General features: G+C 41.9%; 1 long non-coding RNA gene across 1 annotated transcript; it reads right to left on the bottom strand.

The window, feature by feature from the left end:
* Nucleotides 1-473: 473 nt before the first annotated feature.
* Nucleotides 474-26,030, bottom strand: LOC140185958 (uncharacterized). The gene is made up of 3 exons (XR_011882756.1): nucleotides 25,839-26,030; nucleotides 2,384-2,598; nucleotides 474-982 (listed from the first exon to the last, which is right to left on the bottom strand). It is a non-coding gene; the product is annotated as an uncharacterized lncRNA (long non-coding RNA).
* Nucleotides 26,031-26,110: the final 80 nt, after the last annotated feature.

The following is a 26,110-nucleotide window of genomic DNA, read 5'->3' as shown; positions in this document are numbered from 1 at the left end:
TCTCACTTTGGAATGGGTATTGAAGAGAGAGACTCAGATTCCACGCTGGCCATGTGGAATCCAGGTTGTACCGCTGTACCATTGACAGCATACTCACCAACTGCATCTCAGTGAGGTATGGCAATTGTCCCGTTTCAGACCACAAAGCACTCCAGCGTAAGGCGAAAACTGCCCAGTGGATTATCAGCACCCAATTTCCCACCATTGAGAACATCTACCATAAACGCTGCCTGGGCAGGGCGAAAAGCATTATCAGGGATGCATCTCACCCTAACCATGGACTTTTTACTCTCCTCCCATCCTGTAGGTGCTACAGGAGCCTCCGCTCCCACGCCAGCAGGCACAGGAAGAGCTTCTTCCCTGCGGCTGTGACACTGCTGAACCTCTCATCAAAGTGCTAAGCAGTATTGCATCCATATTGGACTGTCTCAGTACTTTTATATTTGTGTGCTGCAGCACTTTTTTATTGGCAGTTATTTTGTAAATAACACTATTCTTTGCATTTCTGGTCAGATGCTAAATGCATTTCATTGGTTTTGTATCTGTACTCGGCACAATGACAATAAAGTTGAATCTAATCTAATCTAATCTAAAATGATGGGAATATGAGTGTCTGTTCTGGATATGAGATTCCCATGTTATAGAAAGAAAGTGGCATTTTGGGAAATTGATAATTTGAAATTAGTTTTTGGAAAAAGATTGAAACACTTGGGGAGTGAGCCAAAACGTTGCTTTTCTTAACAAGCATGTTATATATATATATAGGGTATTGTCAACACACTGATTGAGTTTTAGTTCTTTTGGAAAAAACTATGCAAAATTGAGTCATGATGAGTGTATGTCAGGTAAAATGCAAATAAGAGTTCACCATTGCTGATCATCGAAAACCAGAGCGAGAAGGCAGACCAAGGGAATCAATCCACTAACAACCTCATTACAGGAAACTTCAATAACAACCATCAACCTCCTGAATGAAGCAAACCTGCAAAAGAAAAGAAACAGGAACATGAATGCAGAAGAGAGGGAGTGAGAGAGAGAGAGAGAGAGAGAGAGAGGGGGGGGGGGAGGGAGTGAGAGAGGGGGGGAGGGAGTGAGAGAGGGGGGAGAGGGAGTGAGAGAGAGGGAGGGAGGGGAGGGAGAGGGAGGGAGGGAGGGGGGGAGAGAGAGAGTGCAATAGCAAGCCATGAATCATGGTATTAGGACTTGTTAAATATCACGGTAATAGTACTCTGGAATGAAGACTGGTTCTTGAAGGCAGGTGATTATTTATATACATAGATCAGAAAAGAAAGATATTGGGAAAAATAGATTAGAGGGATCCAAGTTATGGCAGAGACATCAGGTTCCACCCCTTGTTTGTTCCACAACCTCAATGGCAAGGCAGATTGGAAAGAGAAGAAACTGCACACAGTCTCCAAAGGGAGCTCTCCTTGCCTGAATACAAGGTGAACACAAATGAGCTTGGCCCTTTCAGTGGTTAGGCCAGCAACTGAAAGGACAGTCTAGGGCAAATTCATTGCGACTACTCGAATAGAGACCACCACAACCACAGTCCGGTCTGCAGATCAATCAATCAGACTGACAGAATGGTTGTCAGATCATTCCAATTGTGTTCTGTCATGACGTGGAAGGTGAACTGCTGCCTGTGAACCTGAGCCAAAGTTACGTTGTTGTGACCCTGTCCTCAAAGTAACTACTGATAGTTTTAGCCATCAGAGATTGAAGGGGTGAAGATAAGGATGTGATCAAAGTGTAATGGGCCAGTGGGGAAGGAGGCATCAAAGCAAATGAATGACACTGCTACAGTTTAAAGACTGGCTGAAATTGGGAAGATAACTGTGCCCAAGAAGAGGATGTGATCAAATTTCTGTAGTGTTTTATTGCCATCTCTGCTCAGTTTCATAGATAGCCAGTTAGGGATGCTAGATAGTGTAGATATAGATGCATGTAGGAACTTGATAGGTCAGTAATTGGTGAACGGATCCAAAATGAAGGGAATTTTCGCTGTCCTGCTTAATCAAATCCTCCTTAAAGTTTGGCCTTCCAGGACAGATTTCAGTCCAGGGGCCAAGAGGAAGGTATGTTAGGAATTACTGTGGAGTTTTGTGAGTGTAGCAGATAACCAGTTTTCAGTTCTTAACATAGATTGCAAGTTGCAAGCAGTGGTATGTTCTCACATGCATCAACCAAACATGAAGACAATGGGGCACTGGGATGTTGGTGGACTACTGTAGTACACTGGGTAACTGGGCATAACTCTGAGAATCATAGTATTATGATTTGTATGTAGCATAGTGGGGCATCCACAGGGATTATACTAGCCTGTGCACAGTGCCACCCCTTTCAAGGGGTGGCAAGTTGCAGGGTAGAAAGCTCATCATACCTGTTCATGGAAAGCTGCTTCCTCTTGCTAGCAAGAGTTGGCCCTTTAAGGAGTGTTGTAGCCCTTCGCACTGGCTGCTTTTTAGCTGATGACGTCACAAGGCCAGTAGTTTAAATCTTGCACGAGGAAACCACAAGGCCTCTTTTCACTGTCTGGGTCACCAAGGACTAGGGATGAAGGCCAATGCCTTGGAAACAGTAAATAGTGGAGGTGTGCTGCAGTAAAGAGGGATCAAGCACACAATTTAGGTAAGTGTTTGCCACATTATGTTTTGTCCCACCATTTCTGGCACTCAGTTTAGATAAGTATTTATAACTTAATGTAGCTTGGAGGGTTTGCTAAATACTTAGTGTCTGTCTTGTCCTGTAAATAAATAGTTAACTTACTTATCAGTCATCAGTGTCTTCAAACTCCATTCTCCAAACACGCAAACTTGATTTCACACAATATTCTATCCTGCCATCTAAGGATCTCATGGATTTCTTGAATGTTTTTAAGGCCCGAATCACATGGTCAAAGTTCAAAATTCAAAGTTCATTTATTATTGAAGTATGCATGCAGTATACAGCCCCAAAATTCATCTTCCTACAGACAGTCACAAAACAAAGAACCATGGAACCAGCCTGTTCAAAGAAGTACACCAAACTCCACACGCAACAAGATGGCAACAGAAACAAAATGAGATAAAACACAGACTACAAAACACAAAAGTCACATTTCAGTATTGTTCAGCTCAGTGTTCACTATCTGCATGCCGCCCCAAAAATCGCCCAAAAAGTAGTAACAAAAAAAGAGCGACCGGAACTAGAACTAGAAATAGAACACATCATTAAACCTGAATCAGAGTCCAAACCTACAATCCGCATCAATCAAACCTTGCTCCAGCCCCGTCCGCCAACAGTATGGAGGGAGAAAGAGATCACTCAAACATAAGGAACTTCCCTCAGGAGCAGACAGCAAGAGACCACCATACCCGGACACCTTCTCCGACAGCAGCCTGCAAGAGGCTGGTGGACGGCACTGAACGCTCGCTTGCCCACCGCACCCACCTCAATAATTTCAATCAGCCTGGGCACTTTAATCGGTCAGAGACAGAATCGATTATGTGCTCGTGCCCCATCTTCTGGCTTCCTGGCTTCCATGCTGCATGCTTTGAACACGGTCTCATGGCACACTCTCCGAAAAAGCTAAGTGCCAGGTCAACCGATTGGCTGAAATCACCCCACCAAAATGTAGATACTAGGCTCTAACAGGAGATGTATCTGTAGGGTCACTAGATTTTTTTCCCACCGATTAATGACCAGATCAAATCCACAAAATTATCCAATGTCACCTGCCTTAATTCATTTTTCATTGGTTTTAAGGTTTTCTCATATCTTTGACAGTTTAAAAAATAGATTTACATTTGTGATATGACAAGTCAGCAGTAGGAAACTCCATTTAGATTTTAGGTCAGTATAGTTTATAGCTATCCTGTCGTTGCAGTTTTAATTGCTTTGCCTCTAATACTGTGCATATCAACATGAACCTATAACATATTGATAAGTGCTTTGAAATATCGGGAAGGTTTGCTAGCACTGCAAGGGTGGAGGGAGGGTTAAACGGGAGCTGCAGGGGATGGGAATCAGAGTGCTAGAACAAATAGTGGAGTGGTGGTGGACACAGATGTTGGTAAGATCTCAGATGAGCTCAGAGCGTGGATCAACACATAGGATTATGATATTGTAGCCATTAGAGAGACTTGGTTGCAGGAGGTGCAGGACTGGCATGGGAGGTTGGTCAAGAAGGTCTGGTCATTGGGCACTCAAGATGAGGTAGTAAATTGGATTAGACATTGGCTTTGCAGTAGAAGCCAGTGACTGGTAGTAGATGGTTACCTCTCTAATTTGAGGCCTGTGACTAGTGGAGTGCCGGAGGGATTGGTGTTGGGTCCGTTGTTGTTTGTCACCTATTTCAAAGATCTGGATGATAATATGGTAAACTGGATCAGAAAATTCGTGAGTGACACCAAGATTGGGAGTGTAGTGGACAGTGAGGAAGGCTATCAAAGCTTGCAGTAGGATTGGGACCAGCTGGAGAAACAGGCTAGAAAATGGCAGATGGAATTTAATCCAGACAAGTGTGAGGTGTGGCACTTTGGGAGGACCAACCAGGGTAGGTTTTACACAGTGAGCTGCAGAACAAAGAAGTGTGGTAGAACAAAAATTTGGGAATACAGGTCCCTAATTAATTGAAAGTGGTATCACAGGTAGATAGGGTCATAAAGCAAGCTTGTAGCATATTGGTCTACATATATCAAAGTATTGATTACAGGGGTTGGGATATGTCGACGTTGCATAAGATCCTGGTGAGGCCTAATTAGGTGTATTATGCCCAGTTTTGATCACTACCTACTGGAAAGATGTAATTAAGAATGAAAGGGTACAGAGAAAAATTACAAGGATTTTGCCAGCACTGGCTGACCTGTGATAGAAGGAATGACTGAATAAACCGGAACTTCATTCCCTTGAACATAGAAAATTGAGAGGAAATTTGATAGAGGTACACAAAATTATCAGGGGTATAGATAGGGTAAATGCAAGCAGGCATTTTCCACTGTGCTTGGGTGAGACTACTAGAGGTCAGGGGTTATCTGTGAAAGGTGAAATTGTTAAGAAGAACATGAGGGGAAACTTATTCATTCAGATGGTGGTGAGAATATACAATGAGTTGCCAGCGCAAGTGGTGAATGCGATTTCAGTTTCAACTTTTAAGAGAAGTTATGACAGGTACATCAATGAGAGAAGTATGCAGGACAATAGTCTGGGCGCAGGTTGATGGGATGACGGTTTAAATGGATCAGCATGGTCCAGATGGGCCAAAAGGCCTGTTTCTGTGCTGTAGTTTTTTATGACATTGTATTAACATTTCTGCTCATTTACTCCACTATTTTCTTTATATATATATATATATGCCAACAAAATGAGTAGCATATACAAAATGCTGGAGGAACTCAGCCAGCCAGGCAGCACCTACAGAAAAGAATACAGTCAACGTTTTCCGGCCGAAACCCTTCGGTAGGACTGGAGCGGTGTTTTTTTAAATCAAGCACATCTAGATGGTTAAAAAGTATTAATTTTGCTCAATGACAAAAGTAACAGCTGTATTCCCAAAGAAGAAAATGTCATAGTTTCTTGGGACATTTCTTGACTGGACTAAGTGATTAAACTGGCAAATTGGTTTATTTTTGTCACATACCCTGAGGTACAGTTAGAAAATTATGGTTGAAGCAGTGAATGTTCTCATTACTTCAACTGTAGATGTAGAAGAAGTTTTGGTCCCAAACATAGTCACAAGAGGGTCTCATATAATTGCAGTAAGACATTTTTATACTTATACCCAAATCCTTTTATAACAAAGACCTACATATCATTGCTGTCTTGACCTTGTAAGCTCTACCAGCATGTTAACTCTCATACAAGGAAACAAAGGCACACTGTGAGCACTGATCACTTTCAATCTTACAAGATTTAAAAAAAGTCTTTCATTTTTTTCTATCAAAGTGGATTATCTTATGTTTTGCAGGCTATATTCCATCTGCTCTTTCAATTTGCCCATCAAGTTCATCTTGAAGCCTCTCAAATCACACTGTCGTTGTTTTATATCATGAGAGAACTAAGGTAAATCATGCTTGGTTATCTCATCCAGTTCATTAATGACATAGTGAACAGTGAGATGCACAGAACCAGACCCTGTTGCACCTACAAGCTGCAATGTTCCAGTATGAAAATAAAACAGTATTCCTACTCACTATTTTCACTCTGTTAACCAATTCAACTCCACACTTGTATATTATCTGCAAACCTGTTTTCCTTTATTGTGTGTCATAATCTTTTGTGTGGCAAGTAAAACTCTAAACATACCCCATCCAATGGTCCCCCTTATCTTTTCTGCTGGTTTTAGTTTCAAAATACTCCAATACATTTGTCAAATATGGTTTCCCTTTCATAAATTCCTGCTCAATTTCCCTGCTTCTACAATCTTCTAAACAACTTGTTCCCACTTTACTAATGAATTCTAGCATTTGCTCAAATACTGACATCAGACTAACTTACCCATGGTTCATTTTCTTTGTCTTCTGGAGTTACACTTCCTAACCCCAATCTGTGGGACCAATGTAGAAACAGTGAAATTTTGGAGGGTGGCAAGTACTGCAACCATTAACTCCAAAAGCCATGTCTTTCAAAACCTAATAATGCATGGATTTATTGAATTTAATGTTCTTAGTCCCATTATTTACTACAATTTATTTCCACTCAAAAATACTACTTATGAGGACTGTTTTGGCTCAGACCAAACATGTTGAGTGTGTGACAGAACAGGTCCGCCATATTGAACCAGCATCTGTCAAGGAACGTGTAGACTATTCCATCACAGTTATTGGTCATACCCCCCCAAGAGTGGAAATGATTTAGGGAGTCTGGAGACTAATCATTCGCAAAAGATCTCTGATTTACTTTTGTAGCCATAACTGATGCAGTTAAGTTCTTATGTGGCTCCAATGGGTTATTGGGATAGTTTAACATGGCATTGACAGTTACTTTTGATATGGAAATGGTTAGATTCTCCCCCATTGAAGATAGCTGTTACTACCATTTGAATTGAATTGAACTTATTACTTACAACCTTCATATACGAGGAGTAAAAATCTTTACATTACGTGTCCATCTAAATGTGCAATGTGCAATTTATAATAAATAGTCTATACAACAATATAACATAGAAATACAGTTGTGTCAGCATGAATTAATCAGTTTGACGGCCTGGTGGAAGAGGCTGTCCCAGAGCCTGTTGGTCCTGGCTTTTATGCTGCGGTACCGTTTCCTGGATGGTAGCAGCTGGAGCAGTTTGTGGTTGGGGTGACTTGGGTCCCCAATGATCCTTTGGGCCCTTTTTACATACCTGTCTTTGTAAACATCCTGAATCATGGGAAGTTCACTTCTACAGGTGCACGGGGCTGTCTGCACCACTCTCTGCAGGGTCCTACGATTGAGGGAAGTACAGTTCCCATACCAGGCAGTGATGCAGCCAGTCAGGATGCTCTCAGTTGTGCCCCTGTAGAAAGATTTATTTTTTACCAATATTAGTTTTGATTTTTATGTTTATGTTTATGCTTGGATCAAGACTGCTACAATGTCCGGAGTCAAGCTGTTCTACCTGAACACTAAACAATCAACTCCCTCCTTAAAGGACTATCACAATCACTTTCTATCTCACTGCTGATGACTACAGACTGAGGAGGTAGTGATTAACGCCTGGTTATCCAAACAGACAAGAGCAAGCCGCTATTACATGTCATGTTCAGGATGGTCAGATGCACATTTTGATAAAGTATTCAGGGTTACGTCCAGATAGGAAATTCCATGCTGGCACAGCTCAGTCCTTCATCCAGCTCAGGATGACTTGCACTGCATTAGTACATGAACCATGTGTTCTTGATTGATACTTGGTGCTTTATCCCCAATCTAAATACTGAAGATTGTTGTAACAGTTCGGTGTTATGGAGAAATCAAGTACTTGGGCACTGTCAGATTCCAATTGGCTCTGGATGGGTTTGATTTTAATTTATACCAGAAAGATCTGCAGTAGATTACAAAGAAGATACCACAGCAGCTATATTTCATTAGGAGTTTGAGAACACCTGATATGTCACCAAAGACTCTTGCAAATTTTACAGATGGACTGTGGAGAGCATTCTACCTGGTTGCATCACTGGCTGGTGTGGAGGAGCGACTGCACAGTATTGGAAAAAGCTGCGGAAAGTTGCAAACTCAGCAAGCTCCATCGTTGAGGAATCCCGTCACCCAGGACATGCCCTCTTCTCACTGCTACTATCAAGGAGGAGGTACAGAAGCCTGAAGACACACACTCAACATTTTAGGAACAGCTTCTTCCCCTCTGCCAAAAGATTTCTGAATAGACAATAAACCCATGTAAACTAACCTCATTATTTTTTGCACTACTTATTTATTATATATTTTTTCTTGTTGTAATTTAGTGTATTTCTTATTATGTATTGCAATATACCGCTACCGCAAAACAACAGATTTCATGACACATTGTATCCCAGTGATATTAAACCTGATTCTGATAGGATCAGGCCCAAAATGGTATCATTTTCACCTTTTATGAAAGGACATATCTGTTCACACTTCTACTTTGTCAGGTAAATCCAGTATTGCAGGGGGAATTGAGATGGATCATCTCACCAGAACAGAAGAGTCATACTCTTCTGTCCAGTCCATTGAAGTTATGTCACTTGCTATTACCATTACACCCAACCAAGCAATACAACCTTTGCCCCATCAATTTCCAGTTGGCAGAGCAAATTTTGTCATAGTATCTTACCTACTTACCAGACACAAGAGAATGAAGTGTGTTAGCAAGTGTCTAACCACATGAATGGATGATGAGCCTGCCATAAAGCTAACTGTATTAAAGTTGAGATTCTGGCTGGCACCTAAGCTATAGAGGGACACGGTTGTTAATTACTGAGTTTAATCCATGGAAATTTATGTTAGCGTGTGTAGAATTTTGGAGAAGGCAGCATCTCAAAAGCCATAAGTTTGAGAGATGGAATTCATTGCTGTGGTCTGAGGTCAATGGGCATCTGCAGTGCATTGTCTTATTGCTTTGCTCTTGGAGTTCATCTTGAGGACAACCTCCGTCCATTGCTATATTTAATACCAACCTGCCTAATTCTCTGTGCCCACGACAGTAAGAGATTTTTCTCCTCGTCTTTACATGTTCACTTAGGCTTTGAGAGTTCCAGTGGGGTCAAGAAGAAAGGTGGTCTCTTTCCCTTCCACTCTCCATATTCTTATTCCAACTAACCCAATTCTGCAGCCAGATTCTCACCAGCCTTTGCACACATTCAGCTCCTATCACACCTTTGTGAGTTGTAGGTATGGCTTGAATTAGGTAGCTCCAACTGGTGCTTGCTACTCATAACATTATGTTCTGTGGGAAAGTACCCAGCTATATCAGTGGTACTAACTAGACGCTGTAACTTTGATAATGAGAGGATGGACACTATGTGTAACTGGCAATGAGATACACTGCACTGAAGTCATTGAAGTCAATGATTCAACTTGCCATTGATGTGCTTAAGAGCAGTTAGTTTTATTTGTCCATACAAAGTTTATACTAATATTCATATGACATGGCCTGCACATCCATCTGTAGCAAAGATTTTACAGATTCAGCACCCTCTAGCTAAAAAAAAAAATCCTCATTTCTGTTCTAAATAGATATCCCTCAATTCTGAGGCTGTTCCCTCTGGTCCTAGACTCCCTGACTATCGGAAACATTTACTCTTTCCAGACCTTTTAATAATCGATAGGTTTCACTGAGACCCCCCCGCCATCATTCTTCTGAACTCCAGTGAGTACAGGCCCAGAGCCATAAAATGCTCCTCATATGTTAACCCTTTCATTCATAGTGAACCTCTTTTGGACTCTTTCCAATGACAACACGTCCTTTCTTAGATAAGGAGCACAAAATTGCTCACAATTCTCCAAGTGTGGTCTGACCAATGCCTAATAATGCCTCAGCATCACATCTGCTCTTACAGTTGCTCTTACAGTTTATTCCTCTGAAAATGAATGCTAACATTGTATTTGCCTTTTTTTACACAGACTCAAGCTGCAATTTAACCTTTACGGAATCCTGCACAAGGAGCTCCAAGTCCCTCTGGACCTCTGATTTTTGAATTTTCTCCCCATTTACAAAATGGTTGATTCCTTTATTCTGATTGGCAAAGGGAATGACCATGCACTCCCCTACATTATATTCCCTCTGCCACTTCTTCACCCATTCCCCCAATCTGTCTAAGTCCTTCTGCAGGCACCCTGCTTCCTCAACACTACCTGGCCTCCTTCCCATCTTTTTATCATCTGCAAACTTAGCCACAAAGCCATCAATTTCTTTATCCAAATCATTGCCATGTAACATGGAAAGAAGCGGTCCCCACACCAACCACTGCAGCACACCACTAATCACTAACAGCAAATCAGAAAAGACCCCATTTATTCCCACCCTTTAGAAAACCATACTGACTATGACCTATTTTATCATGTACCTCCAAGTACTCCATAATCTCATGCTCAGTAAGGGACTCCAACAGCTCTCCAATCACTGAAGTTATGCTAACTGGTCTATAGGAAATTATAATTTCCTTTCTTCTGCCTCCTTCCCTTCTTAAAATGTGGAGTGACATTAGCAGTTTTCCCATCCTCTGGAACCATTCCTGAATCTAATGATTCTTGGAAGATCACCAATGGCTCCACAATCTCTTCAGCCACCTCTTTCTGAACCCTAAGGTGTTGTCCATTCGGCCCAAGTGAGTACCTAGCTTCAGAGAGCTTCTGCTTCTCAAACACCTTACCCTTAGAAACAGCAATGCCACCCACATCTGCCCCCTGACACTCTAGCATTTCTGCTATTCTGCTAGTATGTTCCACATTGAAGACTGACACAAAATATGTATTAAGTTCCTCCACCATTTCCTTATTCTCTATTACTACCACTCCAACATCATTTTGCAGCAGCCCAAAATCCATTCTCAACTCTCTTTTACTCCTTATAGATCTGAAAAAAAAAACTTTTGTATCCCCTTTTATATTATTGGCTAGCTTACCTTCACATTTCTTCTTTTCTCTCTTTATGGCATTTTGAATTACCTTCTGTTGATTTTTAGAAGCTTCCCAATCCTCTAATTTTCACTAATTTTTGCTATATTTTATGCCCTCTGTTTTGTTTTTATGCTGTCTTTGCCTTCCCTTGTCAGCCACGGTTGACTCATCCTCCCTTTAGAATACTTAGATAGATAGATAGAGAGATACTTTATTGATCCCAAAAGAAATTACAGTGTCACAATAGCATTACAAGTGCACAGATATACAAACATACAAATATTAAAAGAGAAGTAGAAAGAATAAAAAATAAGTCACTACAAACAGTCTAACAGGAGTGGTTCATTATTTCCCCAGCTATAGGCTGACTCATTGTAAAGCCATATGGCCGAGGGTAAAAATGACCTCATTTAGCGCTCCTTGAAGCAGCGCAGTTGTCTCAGTCAATTAAAAGCAGTGCTCCTCTGTTCAACCAAGGTGGCCTGCAGAGGCTGAGAAATATTGTCCAGAACTGCCAGGATTTTCTGTGGGGTCCTTGGTTCTACTACAGCCCCCAGTGTATCCAGTTTGACTCCTATAACAGAGCCAGCCTTTCTAATCATTTTATTGAGCCTGTTGACATCACCCATGTTGATGCCATTGCCCCAACACACCACTGCAAAGAAGATTATAATGGCAACAACAAACTGGTAGGACATGAGAAGGAGAGGCCTGCATACTCCAAAGAACCTCAGTCTCCTCAGGAAGGAAAGGTGATTCTGGCCCTTCTTGTACACAGCCTCTGTGATGGTGCTCCACTCAAGTCTGTCATCCAGATGCAACCCCAGGTATTTGTAGGTCCTCACATCCATGTTGGCATCAATAGTAACAGGGCGCAGTGTAGGCTTACTCTTCTTAAAGTCCATCACCATCTCCTTCACCTTTGTGATGTATCTTTCCTGCCCTCCTGAATTTCCCCCAGAAACACCAGCAATTGCTGTTCTGCCATCATCCCTGCTGGTATCCTCTTCCGATCAATTTTAGCCAGCTTCTTTCTCATGCCGCTGTAATTTCCTTTACTCCACTGCCATACAGATACATACAATTTAGCTTCTCCTTCTCAAACTGCAGGGTGAATTCTATTCTATTATGATCACTGCATCCTAAGGGTTCTTTTACCTTAAGATTCCTCATTACATCAGGGTCATTACATAACACCTTTCCAGGAATTGTCATTCCGCTATTGTGCTCAATCAAAAGCCGCTCTAGGAAGTCATCTCGTAGGCATTCTACAAATTCACTCTCTTGGGATCTCACACCAACCTGATTTTCCCAATCTACCTGCGTATATGAGGCAGCAGAAAGAAAGAAAGCTATAGACCTATTAACCTGACATCAGTGGTTGGGAAGTTGTTGGAATCAATTGTTTGGGATGAGATTATGGAGTACCTGGAGGCACATGACAAGATGGGCCAAAGCCAGCATGGTTTCCTGAACAGAAAATCATGCCTGACAAACCTACTGCAATTCTTTGAGGAAATTACAAGATGCAGTAGACTTGGTGTACTTGGATTTTCAGAAGGCCTTTGACAAGGTGCCGCACATGAGGCTGCTTAGCAAGACAAGAGCCCGTGGAATTACAGGGAAGTTACTAGCATGGGTGGAGCATTGGCTGGTCGGCAGAAAACAGAGAGTAGGAATAAAGGGATCCTATTCTGGATGGCTGCCAGTTACCAGTGGAGTTCTACAGGGGTCAGTGTTGGGACCGCAGCTTTTCAATGATTCGGACTATGAGATTAATGGATTTGTGGCTAAATTTGCCAATGATACAAAGATAGGTGGAGCACCACGTAGTGTTGACGAAACAGGGAGCCTGCAGGGAGACTTAGATAGTTTAGGGCAGTGTCCCCAACCTCCAGGCCGCGAAGCATGCAGGGGTGCAGTGGTAGCCAGAATGCACCCAGCACATCTTTAAGAAAAAAGCTAAAATGAACAAGCTAATTAATTAGGTGCTGCCTGCCACGTAAATGTCGGTCCAGATCAGAGGCGATTGCTGATTGCGTCATCTCCGATCTGGGTCGACATTTATGTGCCGGGTGGCACCTAATTAATTAGCTTGTTTATTTCAGCTTTTTTCTTAAAGATGTGCTGGGTGCGTTCTGGCCACCGCTGCACCTCTGCATTCTTCACGGCCTGGAGGTTGGAGACCGCTGGTTTAGGGCAATGGGCAAAGAAGTGGCAAATGGAATACAATGTTGGAAAGTGTATGTTCATGCACTTTGGTGGAAGAAATAAATAAGCAGACTATTATTTAGATGGGGAGAGAATTCAAAATTTTAGAGATGCAAGGAGACTTGGGAGTCCTTGTGCAAGATACCCTAAAGATTAACCTCCAGGTTGAGTCGGTTGTGAGAAGGCGAATGCAAAGTCGGCATTCATTTCTAGAGGTACAGAATATAAGAGCAGGGATGTGATGTTCAGGCTCTATAAGGCACTCTAGAGACCACATTTTAGATTATGAGAATACTCAGTCAGTCCTCTTTTATTGTCATTTAGAAATGCATGCATGCATTAAGAGAACAAGACAGACCAAAGACTAACACTGACAAAACCACATAATTATAACATATAATTACAGAAGTGCAAGCAATACCATAATTTGATGAAGAACGGTCCATAGGCACAGTAAGAAAATAGTCTCAGGGTCCCCGAGTCAATCGACTCCCGAGTCCCCGATAGCGGCGGCAAAACGGAGAAACTCCCTGCCATAAACCTTCAGGCACCATCAACTTGCCAATACCTTGGAAGCAGCCGAACCCAGCCGACCCTGAGCCCATCCATCCAAAAACTCCGAGCTTCCGAGCAGCCTCTCCGATACAGCCTCCTGAGCGCCATCCTCTGCCGAGCACCTTTGACCTCTCCCCGGCTGCTGAAACACACAAAGCCGAGGATTTCGAGGCCTACAGCTCCAGAAATTCTGGTTACCACACAGCAGCAGCGGTAGCAAAGCAGTCATTTCAGTAGTTTTCCAGATGTTCCGCTATGCACTCACATCTGTCTCCATCAAATCAGAATTGTGCATGGTCTCCTACTTGACAAATAACAGATATTCATCACTGGAGAGCCCACGCGCTCTGCTGTCGCGCCGCCATCTTCTCCCGATTTGGAGTATTATGTGCAGTTTTGGGCTCCTTATTTTAGAAAGGATGTACTGACATTGGAGAAAGTTCAGAGAAAATTCACAAGAATGATTCCAGGAATGAAACAGTTACTGTATGAGGATCATCTGGCAGTTCTTGGGCTGTATTCCCTGGAGTTCAGGAGAATGAGGGGGGATCTCACAGAAACATTCCAAATGTTAAAAGGCCTGAACAGATTAGATATAGCAATGTTATTTCCCATGGTCAGGGATTCTAGGACGAGAGGGCATGACTTCAGGATTGAAGGACGTCCTTTTATAACTGAAATGCAGAGAAATTGCTTTGGTCAGAGTAAATCGGACCAAATCCGGTAAATCTGTGGAGTTTGTTGCCACGAGTGGCTGTGGAGGCCAAGTCTTAGTGTGCATTTAAGGCAGAGATAGGTTCTTGATTAGCCAGGGCATCAAAGGGTGTGGGGAGAAGGCAGGGAAGTGGGGATCACTGGAAGAACTGGATCAGCCGATGATTGAATGGCAGAGCAGACTCAATGGGCCGAATAGCCTACTTCTGCCCCTATATCTTATGGTCTTATATTGAAAATCTACATTGCTATCCTATCTTTGCCCAATGTACATGCCTTTTCTATCTCCCATTGTAATTTGTAGTTCACATCCTGGCTACTGTTCAGAGCTCTGTATATAATGCCCAAATAGTCAGTCTCTTACCTCTACTCACCAGGGATTCTACATCCTCCAATCCTATGTCACCTCTTCATAAAGATTTTATTCCATTTTTCACCAATACAGCCACCATACCACTTCTGCCTGCTTGCCTGTCCTTTCGATATAATGTCTGTAGCCCCCTCACGGGACTCATATGCAAAGTTGGCTCTGCCAAAAGCCACGTGACTCAGCAGTGAGAAGGGCATCTTCCATAAACAATACACATCTAGGGTTCAACCAAACAGGAACATTGTGATGTTCTGATTTTAAAAACCTCGGTTTGAGCGAATGCTGAATAAATACTGCCCATACACATTTGTCGAACGGCAAGAAATAACAGATCGTGCACCGCATAAAATTATATAGAAAGTATATGTACTAATTTCAACTTTATTGAACAGCTAATAGGAAAGAGAAAAGAAAAATAAAAGGGCCCATTACAGTTAAACCAATCCAATGTGCTCATAAAGTTAGTGCCTAATCTGGAGCTGTCTTTACTCACGCGCTGGACAAATGGTCTGCGTGAAAGCACACCACATTGTGAACTTCGCTCAGACTCAATCTCCAACCAAAGGGCTCTCTCACAGAACTATTGGCCCTTCCTCCTTGAGCCATTCATCTGCACAAAGCACTTCATGCAACAGGGATGCTCCTTCCCACGGCATTCTCAGGCATCTTCCCTCCCGTCCTCACCGCAGTTCCCAACAACAGCCTATGAACCAGACCACTGTCCTTCAGAAGACGTTTCCCCACAGTTAGAACCTTATCTCACATCCTGATTGGCTGACTCACATTCCTAAGCTGGACAACATGTGTCCTTATCTTTGGCTGAAGCCAAAACACCCTTCCCAGCATGGCACACTGCTTTTACAGAAAGCTGCTAATATAAACTACCCACAGCATAGCAGTAGAAATCTTAACCAGGGTATTACATGTGTATCCTTAGATGTTAAGCTCCCAACTATGATCTTTTAGTCAGAACTTGGAGATGACCATGATATCATATATGCCAATCTCTAACTGCAGACAAGATCATCTACCTCATTCCATATACTATGTGCATTCAAATATAACATCTTCAGTCCTGTATTCATCGTGCTTTTTGATTTTAGCCCCCGTTACACTTTAACTCATCCCACTGACTACAATTCTGCCCTATCATCTGCCTGTCTTTCCCCACAGTCTCACTACACACTGCATCGGCTTGTACACTAACTGCCCCAATCTCAGTCCTATCACTCCAATTCTCATCCCACTGCCAAATTAGTTTAAACCCTCCCCAACAGCGCTAGCAAGATTGCCTACAAGGATATTGCCACCCCCAGGATTCTTTTTGTACAGATCATACCATCCCCAGAGGAGATCCCAATGATCCAAAAATCTGAAAGCCTGCCCACTGCACCAATTCTTCAGCCACACATCTATCTGTTAAATCATCTTATTCTTACCCTCACTGACATAGTTACAAAAGTAAGAAAAAGACAAACTACCATTTAGCTGAGAAACAAATTATATATTTGAATGAAATACAGAACAAGTTAGAACACTACTCATACATGGATGTTTGCGAAGAAAAAGCATTTCAGGATGTATATTGTATACATTGCTCTGACATTAAATTGAACCTTTGAACTACTACAGAACTATAAAACTATGTATTATTTCCTAATAATTATCGACGGAGGAATTCATCCAGGGTACGTTGTCATGTTTTTTTGATTGACTGTAAATGAAAAAAATCAGCACAGGCACCTAGTGCAGATAACAGACTGTCTTCATACAATGTTACTGACAATTGCATCCTCCAAATCTTCAAATACATTGTAATATTCAAGATGGATGCAGTACCTTCAAATGCTTCGTAGTTCCTAACTTGTTGAAATAGTTAAATAATTTCATTTTCACTCCTGGCAGTTTCTGGCATTTCCAAGTCTGAATTCTTGAAACTTTTTTACAATTTATTTCTTGCCAACTATCAGTGACAACAATCATTGCTTTCTGAACACTAATACAAGCAACTGACACTATTTAAAAACTGTTTGCTCTGAGCAAGGTGCAGAGTCTAATGGCCACACAAGTGCGCGTGACTGACGCCAGTTAGAAACTGTCCCAACTAAGCAGTGTAGTGTCCCAAATAGACCAAGGGAATCCTGGCTATTTTCTTGATTGGTTTTTATTCTTTATGGTTGGCCCCTAAATGAGCCTGCCCCAATTAACCGATGGCCCAATTAACCAGAATCCACCGTACTTCTTTTCCTCAGTTATGAAGAGCAACTGCCACTTACAGGTCACATATAACTCTACCTAGGATTTTTAACCTGAGTCTTTTAGCCTTTGATTCATGTCATTTCTTTCAGTTGTACTTCCATAATTTACATGCATATTCTCACAGAACTTTCTAACACTTTCCTCGGCTTCTTGCAGGAGGTACCGACATGAAAATAAACAAGCAACAACATCAATCTGTTAATGAGAGTCAACAGGTGCCTGCAGATTCTTCAGAGGCTGCAGATGCTGGCATCTGAAGCAAGAAAGGATCCGCTGGAGGAACTCAGCGGGTTGAGCAGTATCTGGGGTGGGGAGAGGAATTGGTGTTTTAGGTTGAAATTTTGCATCAGGATAAAGACGAGAGGGGAGATAGTATAAAGAGGGAGAATAGTGGGCTGGGGGGGGTCAGTGGGTGATTGGTGGACTGAGGTAGATGGAGTCAGATAGGGGAGGGGAAGAGGAGGCGGAGGTGGGAGACAGCGGCAGGTGGATGAGGAATGGAAGCAGATGAAAATCAGAGCTGGAATCCGATAAGTAAGGTGGGTGAGAATGGGAACCATTATGGAGGGAGGTGAAGGGCAGATTGAACCAGAACAAGATGAGGTTGGTGGTGGAGGGGTTGTGGAAGGCACTGGGTAAATTTTGTGGGAACGTTAACCTGTTGATGGACTAAACAGGATGTAACATCTCACAATGATGGAAAACAAAGAGAAAATCTGGAGATGCTGGAAATCCAAGCAACGCACAGAAAATGCTGGAGGAACTCAGCAGGCTAGGCAAAAGACTATGGTCAACGTTTTGGGCTGAGACCCTTCATCAGGATTGGAAAAAATGATGAAGAAGTGCAGGGAGGGGAAGAACCATAAGGTGATAGGTGAAACTCGGTGGGGGGGCAGGGATAATGTAAAGAGCTGGGATGTTGATTGGTGAAAGAGATTTAGGACTAGAGAAAGAGGAATCTGACAGGAGAGAACAGAAGGCCATGGAAGAAAGGAAAAGGAGAGAAGCACCAGAGGGAGGTGATAGGCAGATAAGAAGATAAGGTGAGAAAAGGGAATGGGAATGGGGAGTGGTGAAGGAGAGGGGGGGTGAGTATTACCAAAAGTTCGAGAAATCAATGTTCATGCCATCAGGTTGGAGGCTACACAGACAGGTTGCTCCTCCAACCCGAGTGTGGCCTCATCGCAACAGTAGAGGAGGCCATAGACTGACATGTCAGAATGGGAATGGGAAATGGAATTCAGAACGATTAGTTTTATTTTTCTACACAAAGTCAATACTCATAATTAAGTGACTAATTGTGACACTGAAGCATATTTAGCCACAATGGCCTTAGTTGCTTCCATCCCACGTGCTCTCAGTTGCTGTGTCTCTTACTTCCATTTCACCAGAGTATTCCTTTAGGTTTCTCTCCTTTCAAAGAGGTAAGAAATTTGATTAGGCCATGCACTGCCCAATAATCATCAGGAAAATGATAGAGTAGGCACTCCCCTTCTTGAATTATAACTTGCTGCTTGTTTGTTGCTGGGATTTTTTTGTGCCGTAGAGGGAAATCTAGAGACAGGGTCACTACAGATTATTTTGCAGGAGCAACTAACAGCCAAGGACCAAGGATAGCCCACAGCCCAGCTCTTCCAGGGGTGAGGTTCCCACGAATACTGGTGAAGATATTGATGGTGAAGTCTGATAAAAACTGATGATCATATGAATAAAATGTTAACAACATTACTGGCTATGTTTCTGCAAAATACCAATAAGGTTTAAGATGTCCTGCTAAGATACAGAAAGTTTAAATCTATATTCTTAAGACATTTGAGCCCATTGTTTCCAACATGGAAAGGACACATCTTCAGCACAATATGAGCCTTGCCATCTCACAGTTTCTAATAGCCAACATCTCAACTTCCATTACAGCACAAACAGAAGCCATCTAACCATAGATACTGCTGCCAAGTCTGGAAAGTTTTGAAATTATCAGAGTAGTCTACTAAACTTCGTTTTAGTTTTGTTCTAATTGTGTTCTTGTTCTTCTTGTGAGTGCCATGTTGTAAATGCCACATGCCCATGATGCTGCTGCACCTGCATTTACATGTCTTTGTGCATCCAATAAACTCAACTTATGCTTATGTCAAAGTTGCTTCAAAAGGCATGTATTTCCTGCGTTACCCTAACATTCTTCTCTCACTATTGCCAGTTTAGCAAATTCCTTTCTATTGACTGTCGCTGACCAGGCTTGATTGCTGCCACTTACATGAGAGAATATTAAGTAGCTAAGGATGGAGATCATTGAGATCACCCTAAATCAGGGGATCTTAACTGCGGGGGGTGGGGGGGGAGGTCCATCATAGATTCCGGGGGTTCCATTTTCAACAATATCTTTGAAAATCAGGATTTTCAACCCTTGTGACCATTAAAACAAAAAATCGAAATCGATTGGATGTCCAGCGTAATATGCTTGTCGCTCTGACAAAGACCACGCCACAGTTTAACGGTATTTTAAGCTGAGCAACAACAGCCTTCACACTGATCTGCCCTTAAAAAATAAAACTTAATTTTATCTTGCCTATATTTTAAATGTATATTTATGTTATTTAATGTGTTAGTAAAGAAGTACACATGCAGACATCCCACCCTGCAAAAACTCATTTCAGGGAGGTAGCACCATCAATTTGCGGGAGACTCCCGGGAGAGGTGGGATGTCTACAATAGAGTAGCTCCTTAGCAGCTGGCCAGCTAGTTTAAATAACGTTAGCTATGCTAAAGAATGAATGATACCTGTTACTCACCTCAACATGTCTTTTACATTTTAACCCACCATGGGCAATAGAAAAGTCACTGTTGCAAACAGTGCAACGAGCAACACTGTCATTATTTTTGACCCCTATTAGGCAGGGGTACACCTTAGTGTAGTCTGGGGTGACGTACGTTTTATATTTATCTTTTTCTGGAACACTCTCCCATGACGCGCTCTTGCTCGCTCTCTCTCTCTCTCTCTCGTGGTCACTCTCACACTCTCGCTTGCTTTCTCTCTCGCTCTCGCTTGCTTGCGCTCTCTCTCTCTCGCTCGCGCTCTCGCTTGCTTTCTCTCTTGCTCATGCGCTCTCACTTGCTTGCTCTCGCACTCTCTCTCTCGCTCTCTCTTGCTTTCTCTCGCTCTCGCTCGCGCGCTCTCGCTTGCTTGCTCTCACGCTCTCTCTCGCTCTCTCTTGTAGTCGCTCTCATGCCTTCTCTTTTGCTTTCTCTCTCGCTCACTCGCTCTCGCTTTCTCTCTCGCTCTTGCGCTCTCTCTCTCTCGCGTTCTCTCGCTCGCTCTCAAAAATTGATTTCTGTGATATTGTATATAATTTGCCGGCATCAGGGGGCCACTATTCATATGCAGGAGACTCCTGGAACTTCCGGGAGAGGTGGGATATCTGACATATGTTACTATATCAAAAATCTTTTTTTTATATTTTGATAACTATATTTCAATATAATTGGTTTCTTTTGAAATCCCATGTATTTTATTATTTAAATACATTATTCTGAGAAGGGGTCCATGGGCTTCACTGGATTGCCAAAAGGTCCATGGCATAAAAAAGATTAAGATCCCCTGCTCTAAATGAATATATGGAATCTCTTCTGCTGGATGTTAATACAGTCTCATCAGCTAAGCAGCTGTCACTGGCAGAGTACAAGGTTGGACAGTCAAAGGCATGTAGGCATTAAGGGAATGCAGTTTTCTTTCATTTATGTCAGTATAGATTTTTATCATGGTTTAGCAGTATAAATAGGATTGGACAGGTGGATTTGTTGTCATCCTTTATACTACTGCTGTGTCCGAGGAGTAACTGAGATGATGATTCACAGAAGAAATGCAAAATGGGAATGCTAATGGAAAAGGGAATTGACTTGTCCATTGAAATCATTGTCTAATAAGTTGCTTTCTGACTGTTGGCTGCAAAGGAATTTCCTACAGAGTTGTACAGCATAAAACAAGGCTCTTTAGCCACCACATCAGTGTGTACCATTAACTATATCTATAGTAATCTCACTTACCTGCATTAATTCCTTATCCCTCTCTGCTCTGCTCATTCAAGTAACTGCCTAGATTCTTTCTGATATTTATTCAATTTAAGTTTCGGTTTTATCTCTTCAATATCACCTCATAAAAATAATATTGGGTTATGTGGAAGTTGTGTTCCAATAAAACTCTTAAATTTATCCAAAAAGGTTGAATTTTAAAACAAGACCAAGTAGAATGTAAGAAAGTACCAATTTCTTGATTACACCGAAAACATTGATCAGATAAGTTTGGGTTTAATCTATTTACTTTTTGCGGTGTAATATATAATTGATGTAAAAAATTATATTGTACTAATCTGAGTCGAACATTTATTGTATTTGTCATACTGTCAAGACATAGTCTTGACCAATTTGTTACATTAATATTAATGTTCAAATCCATTTCCCATTTTTGTCTTGACTTATGGATTCCTTGTTTAAGTGTCTGTTTTTGAATCAGATTATACATAAAAGAAGTAAATTTTTTAATTTTTCCTTTTTGAATTAAAATTTCAATTTCATTAGGTTTGGGCAATAACATTGTTTGACCCAGTTTATCTCTTAAGTAAGCCCTTAATTGAAAGTAGCAAAAAGAAGTGTTATTTGGTATTTTATATTTATTCTTTAATTGTTCAAATGACATCAATATACCTCCTTCATAACAGTCTCCTATATATCTAATCCCTTTTTGATACCAATTATATAAAAGTTGATTATCCATTGTAAAAGGAATAAGTCTATTTTGAATCAGAGGTCTCCTTGCTAATAAAGATTTCTTTATTTCATCATGAACATTTATCTTATTCCATAAATCAATCAAATGTTTTAATATAGGAGATTCTTTCTTTTCCCGTATCCATTTAGATTCCCATTTTTATGTAAAATCTTCCGATGTATTTTCTCCTATCTTATCTAATTTTATTCTAATCCATGCTGGTTTTTCTTCGTCAAAAAAAATTGAATAAATTTCAGAAAGAATTTATAAAAATTGCATTGGCAGTAGCCAAAAAGGCTATTGCAGTTACTTGGAAATCGGATTTGTATTTAAGTATGGATCGTTGGAATAATGAAATCTTTAGCTATATTCCACTTGAAAAAATTACTTATAATTTAAGGAATAAATATGATACATTTTTGAGTATTTGGCACCCTTATTTACAAAAGATAGGATTGTATGTATAGGTGCTCCGATGGTAAGGATGTTGGTCCTTTGGGGAAAGAAACAAATACATATATTAAATTTATTTTGAATCCCATGGAGCATGCGGAGACCTTGCAATATCCAGACAGACTTTCTTTCTTTTCTGTTTCTTTTTTCTTTTTTTGTTTAGGTCGGGGTATGTTAAGGGGGAGAAAGGGTTAAGGGGAGGGGGGAGGATAGATATTATTCTATGTGATTAAATTTGAAAATTGAATTAAAAAATTTTTTTTAAAAAGTAACTGCCTAGATGCCTCTTAAATATTGTTACTGCTCCTGCCTGCACTACCTCTTCTGGCATCTCATTGCAGATACCAACTTCTGGTCAGGGAGAGTGAGGAGGTGATAGAGAGGAGCTATAGGCAGGTAGTCACTCCGGGGCCTGGGGAAACAGATAAGTGGGTATTGGTCAGGAGAGGGAAGGGCAAGAGGCAGATGCTAGAGAGTACCCCTGTGGCTGTCCCCCTTAACAATAAGTGCACCTGTTTGAGTACTGTTGGGGGAGACGGCCTACTGCAATGTGACATTCCAGCTCTTGTATTCAATGCCTTGGATGATGAAGGCAAGAATGCCATTTACCTTCTTTACCAACACGTCTATCTTTTATTTCTTAGCAATAACTATTAAAATTTTGTATTGCACAATTCCAAAGCACTTTGGTCCAGTCTTTGGAAACTTGGAGTTAAAAAATGGACCCTGGGTGTTCCCTCTCTACACACACACTTGCATGAACATAGCATTAGCAGAGAAGTAGCTGGTCAGGAAAAAATGAACCCAACAAGTCCCAGGGCCTATTAATGACCACTTTAGTGAACAAGTCACAACGGGAACCACAGGAGAGCCAAGAAAAGTAATGGAGAACATGTGGGAAGAGCCTGTGTATATTCAGTGTACCTCATCAGTTCCCTACCATTGCCTTCACAGAATGAGTCTCATCCTAGGTTTGACTCCACATCACTGCAAGGAATGAGTTCATAGTACTCGCAGAGATCACTGCTCTCTATCCATTGTATAGGAGAACTGCAGTAAATAATGGGACACACACCAATACTACTGGAAATAAGCTGAACAGTAAAAGCTGTGACTGACAGAGGCTAAGAGCAATAGATAAATGGGATAGCAGTGTCTTTTTGAGGGTGTTCTGGTTTCCTTCCACAGTCCAAAGATGTACTGGTTAGTTGGTTAATTGGTCATTGTAAATTGTCCTGTGATGAGGCTAGGGTTAAAGGTGTACTGGTTAGTAGGTTAATTGGTCATTATGAATTGTCCTGTGATGAGGCTAGGGTTAAATAGTGGGTTGCTGGGTAGTGCAGCTCATCAGGCCAGAAAAGTCTGTTCCATAAGATGTAGGAGCAGAATTAGGCCATTTGGCCCATAAAGTCTGCTCTGTCATGGCTCATTTGTTATTCTTCTCAACCCCATTCTCCTGCCTTCTCCCCATAACCTTTGACACCCTGACTAATCCACAAGATATCAAACTCCACCTTAAATATACCCAGTGACTTGGCCTCTACAGTCATGTGTCACAATGAATTCCGTTGTTCACTACCCTATGATTAAAGACATTTTCCTTCATCTCTGTTTTAAGTGGACATCCCTCAATTCTGAGACTGTGCTCTCTGGTCCTAGACTCCCCTGCTATAGGAAACATACTCTCCTTATCCACTCTAACTAAGACTTTCAATATTTGATAGGTTTCAATGAGATCCCCCCGATGCTTCTAAACTTCTGAGACTACAGGCCCAGAGCCATTAAATTACCCTCATATGTACAGTATACCTTGGACTCTCATCTTGTTAAGCAGCCTCGTGTGTGGCACCTTGTGAAATACTTCAGGAAAATCCAAATAAGCAACATCCACTGACTCCCCTTTGTCTATCTTGCCTGTTAATTCCTCAAAGAGATCCAACAGATTTGTCAGGCAGGATTTCCCCTTTAGAAAACCATGCTGACTTTGGACTAGTTTATCATGTGCCTCCAAGAACCCTGAAACCTCATGCTTAATAATAGACTCCAATCTCTCTCCAACCACTGAAGTCAGACTAAATGGCCTAAAATTTCCTTTCTTCTGCCTTCCTCCTTTCTTAAGGAGTGGAGTGACAGCTACAATTTTCCAGTCTTCAGGAACCATTCCAGAATCTAGTGATAATTGAAAGATCATTATTAATGCCTCCTCAGTCTCTTTGGCTACCTCTTTCAGAACCCTGAGGTGTACACCATCTGGTCCAGGTGAATTACCTCTGTTTAGACTTTAGTTTCCTGAGCTGAAAAAACTTTTTGTATCCTCTTTGATATTGTTTATATTATTTTGAAAGCAGAAAGCTGGGATGTTAAAGAGGCACCCGGATGGTACGCTGCCTCCCAGGTGCCAGGGTCAAGGATGTCTGGTATCGGATCCACAGCATCTTAAAGGGGTTGGGTGTACAGAAGGAGGTCGTGGCACATGTTGATACCAATGGCATGGGTAGGAAATAGGTGCAAGTCCAGAAGAGAGAATACAGAGAGTTAGGCAGTAGGCAGAAAGCTGAAAAGCAGGGCCTTCAGGGCGATAATCTCTGGATTCTTGTCTGTGCCATGTACCAGTGAGGGTAAATATAGGATGATCTGGCAGATGAATGCATGGCTGAGGAATTGGTGCAGGTGGGCAGATCATTGGGATCTCTTCTTGTGTAGGTATGACGTATACAAAAAGGACAGGTTACACCTGAGCTGAAGGAGGACCTATATTCTGTTTTGCACCGTATCTCTAAATAAAATGTCTCTTTTCTGATCTCCATGTAGAGGGAATTTAATAATTGCTTTTTTGTGCGTTTGTAAATGTAAAAACAAATGGATACTGTGCACTGGATGACATCATTAAAGACCTTTGGCACATGTCAACTGCACAGCAGTGAACTTGCTAAGAATTCCGTCGGTCAAAAAATTGACCCAAAATTTATCGCCAGCGCAATTGAATATGCACATCGTATAAATCCATGCAAACGGATCCAGTTTCTCTCTGCAGCTCCCCGGAAGGACTTTGCTCAATGTAATCCCTGACAAATGCACCCGAAGTGGAGCGGTTCGTGCTTCGCCGCAGCGAACCCCCAGGTTTTCCCCGAGTTAAGCATGTGACTTCGGCAGCGCACCAGATCATCACATCCAGCCGCCCCACTCATATCATAACTCGCTGTTCTGCAAACTTGTGCGATGCCAGATCATTGCACAAATTACGGCTCTTACCAACTGCAAAATGAGCTGGAGATATGCGCATAATATTCCAAACAATCACACAACGAAACTTAAGACAGGATGCAAGTTCAAGGCTTAGGGCAATGTTATATATATTGTCGCTTTTCTAGGGTCTGCTCGAAGGTATAGTTGACAACTTTCAGGACTGCGGAGCAACAATTACTGAAATGGCTGAGCTGACCACACGTACTGATGTCTCACCTATTTGAGTGGCGGAGCATCTGCTATTAATAAAAGTCGCCGATTGCGGGTTCTGCGTTGCTTGCAACCAAACATCAGAGGAAAACCGAAAAGCTCTGTTCTCCTGCGAAGGAGGCAGGGGAGTACGTCATTAAAATCAAAAGCAAGCGCCGCTTCCGTTTTCTGGACGCATTCGCGAAGTGACAAGCGGCCGGGAGCCGCCGCAGTGCTGGCGAACGGGGGGCGGAGCGTGGAGACTGGCTCAGGCTCCTCCTTCGCCGGCAGGCAGGCGG

Source organism: Mobula birostris, chromosome 21 (genome assembly GCF_030028105.1).
Source record: "Mobula birostris isolate sMobBir1 chromosome 21, sMobBir1.hap1, whole genome shotgun sequence".
Classification (NCBI taxonomy): domain Eukaryota; kingdom Metazoa; phylum Chordata; class Chondrichthyes; order Myliobatiformes; family Myliobatidae; genus Mobula; species Mobula birostris.
The sequence above is the reverse complement of the archived record's forward strand: the minus strand, read 5'-3'. Positions and strand labels throughout refer to the sequence as shown.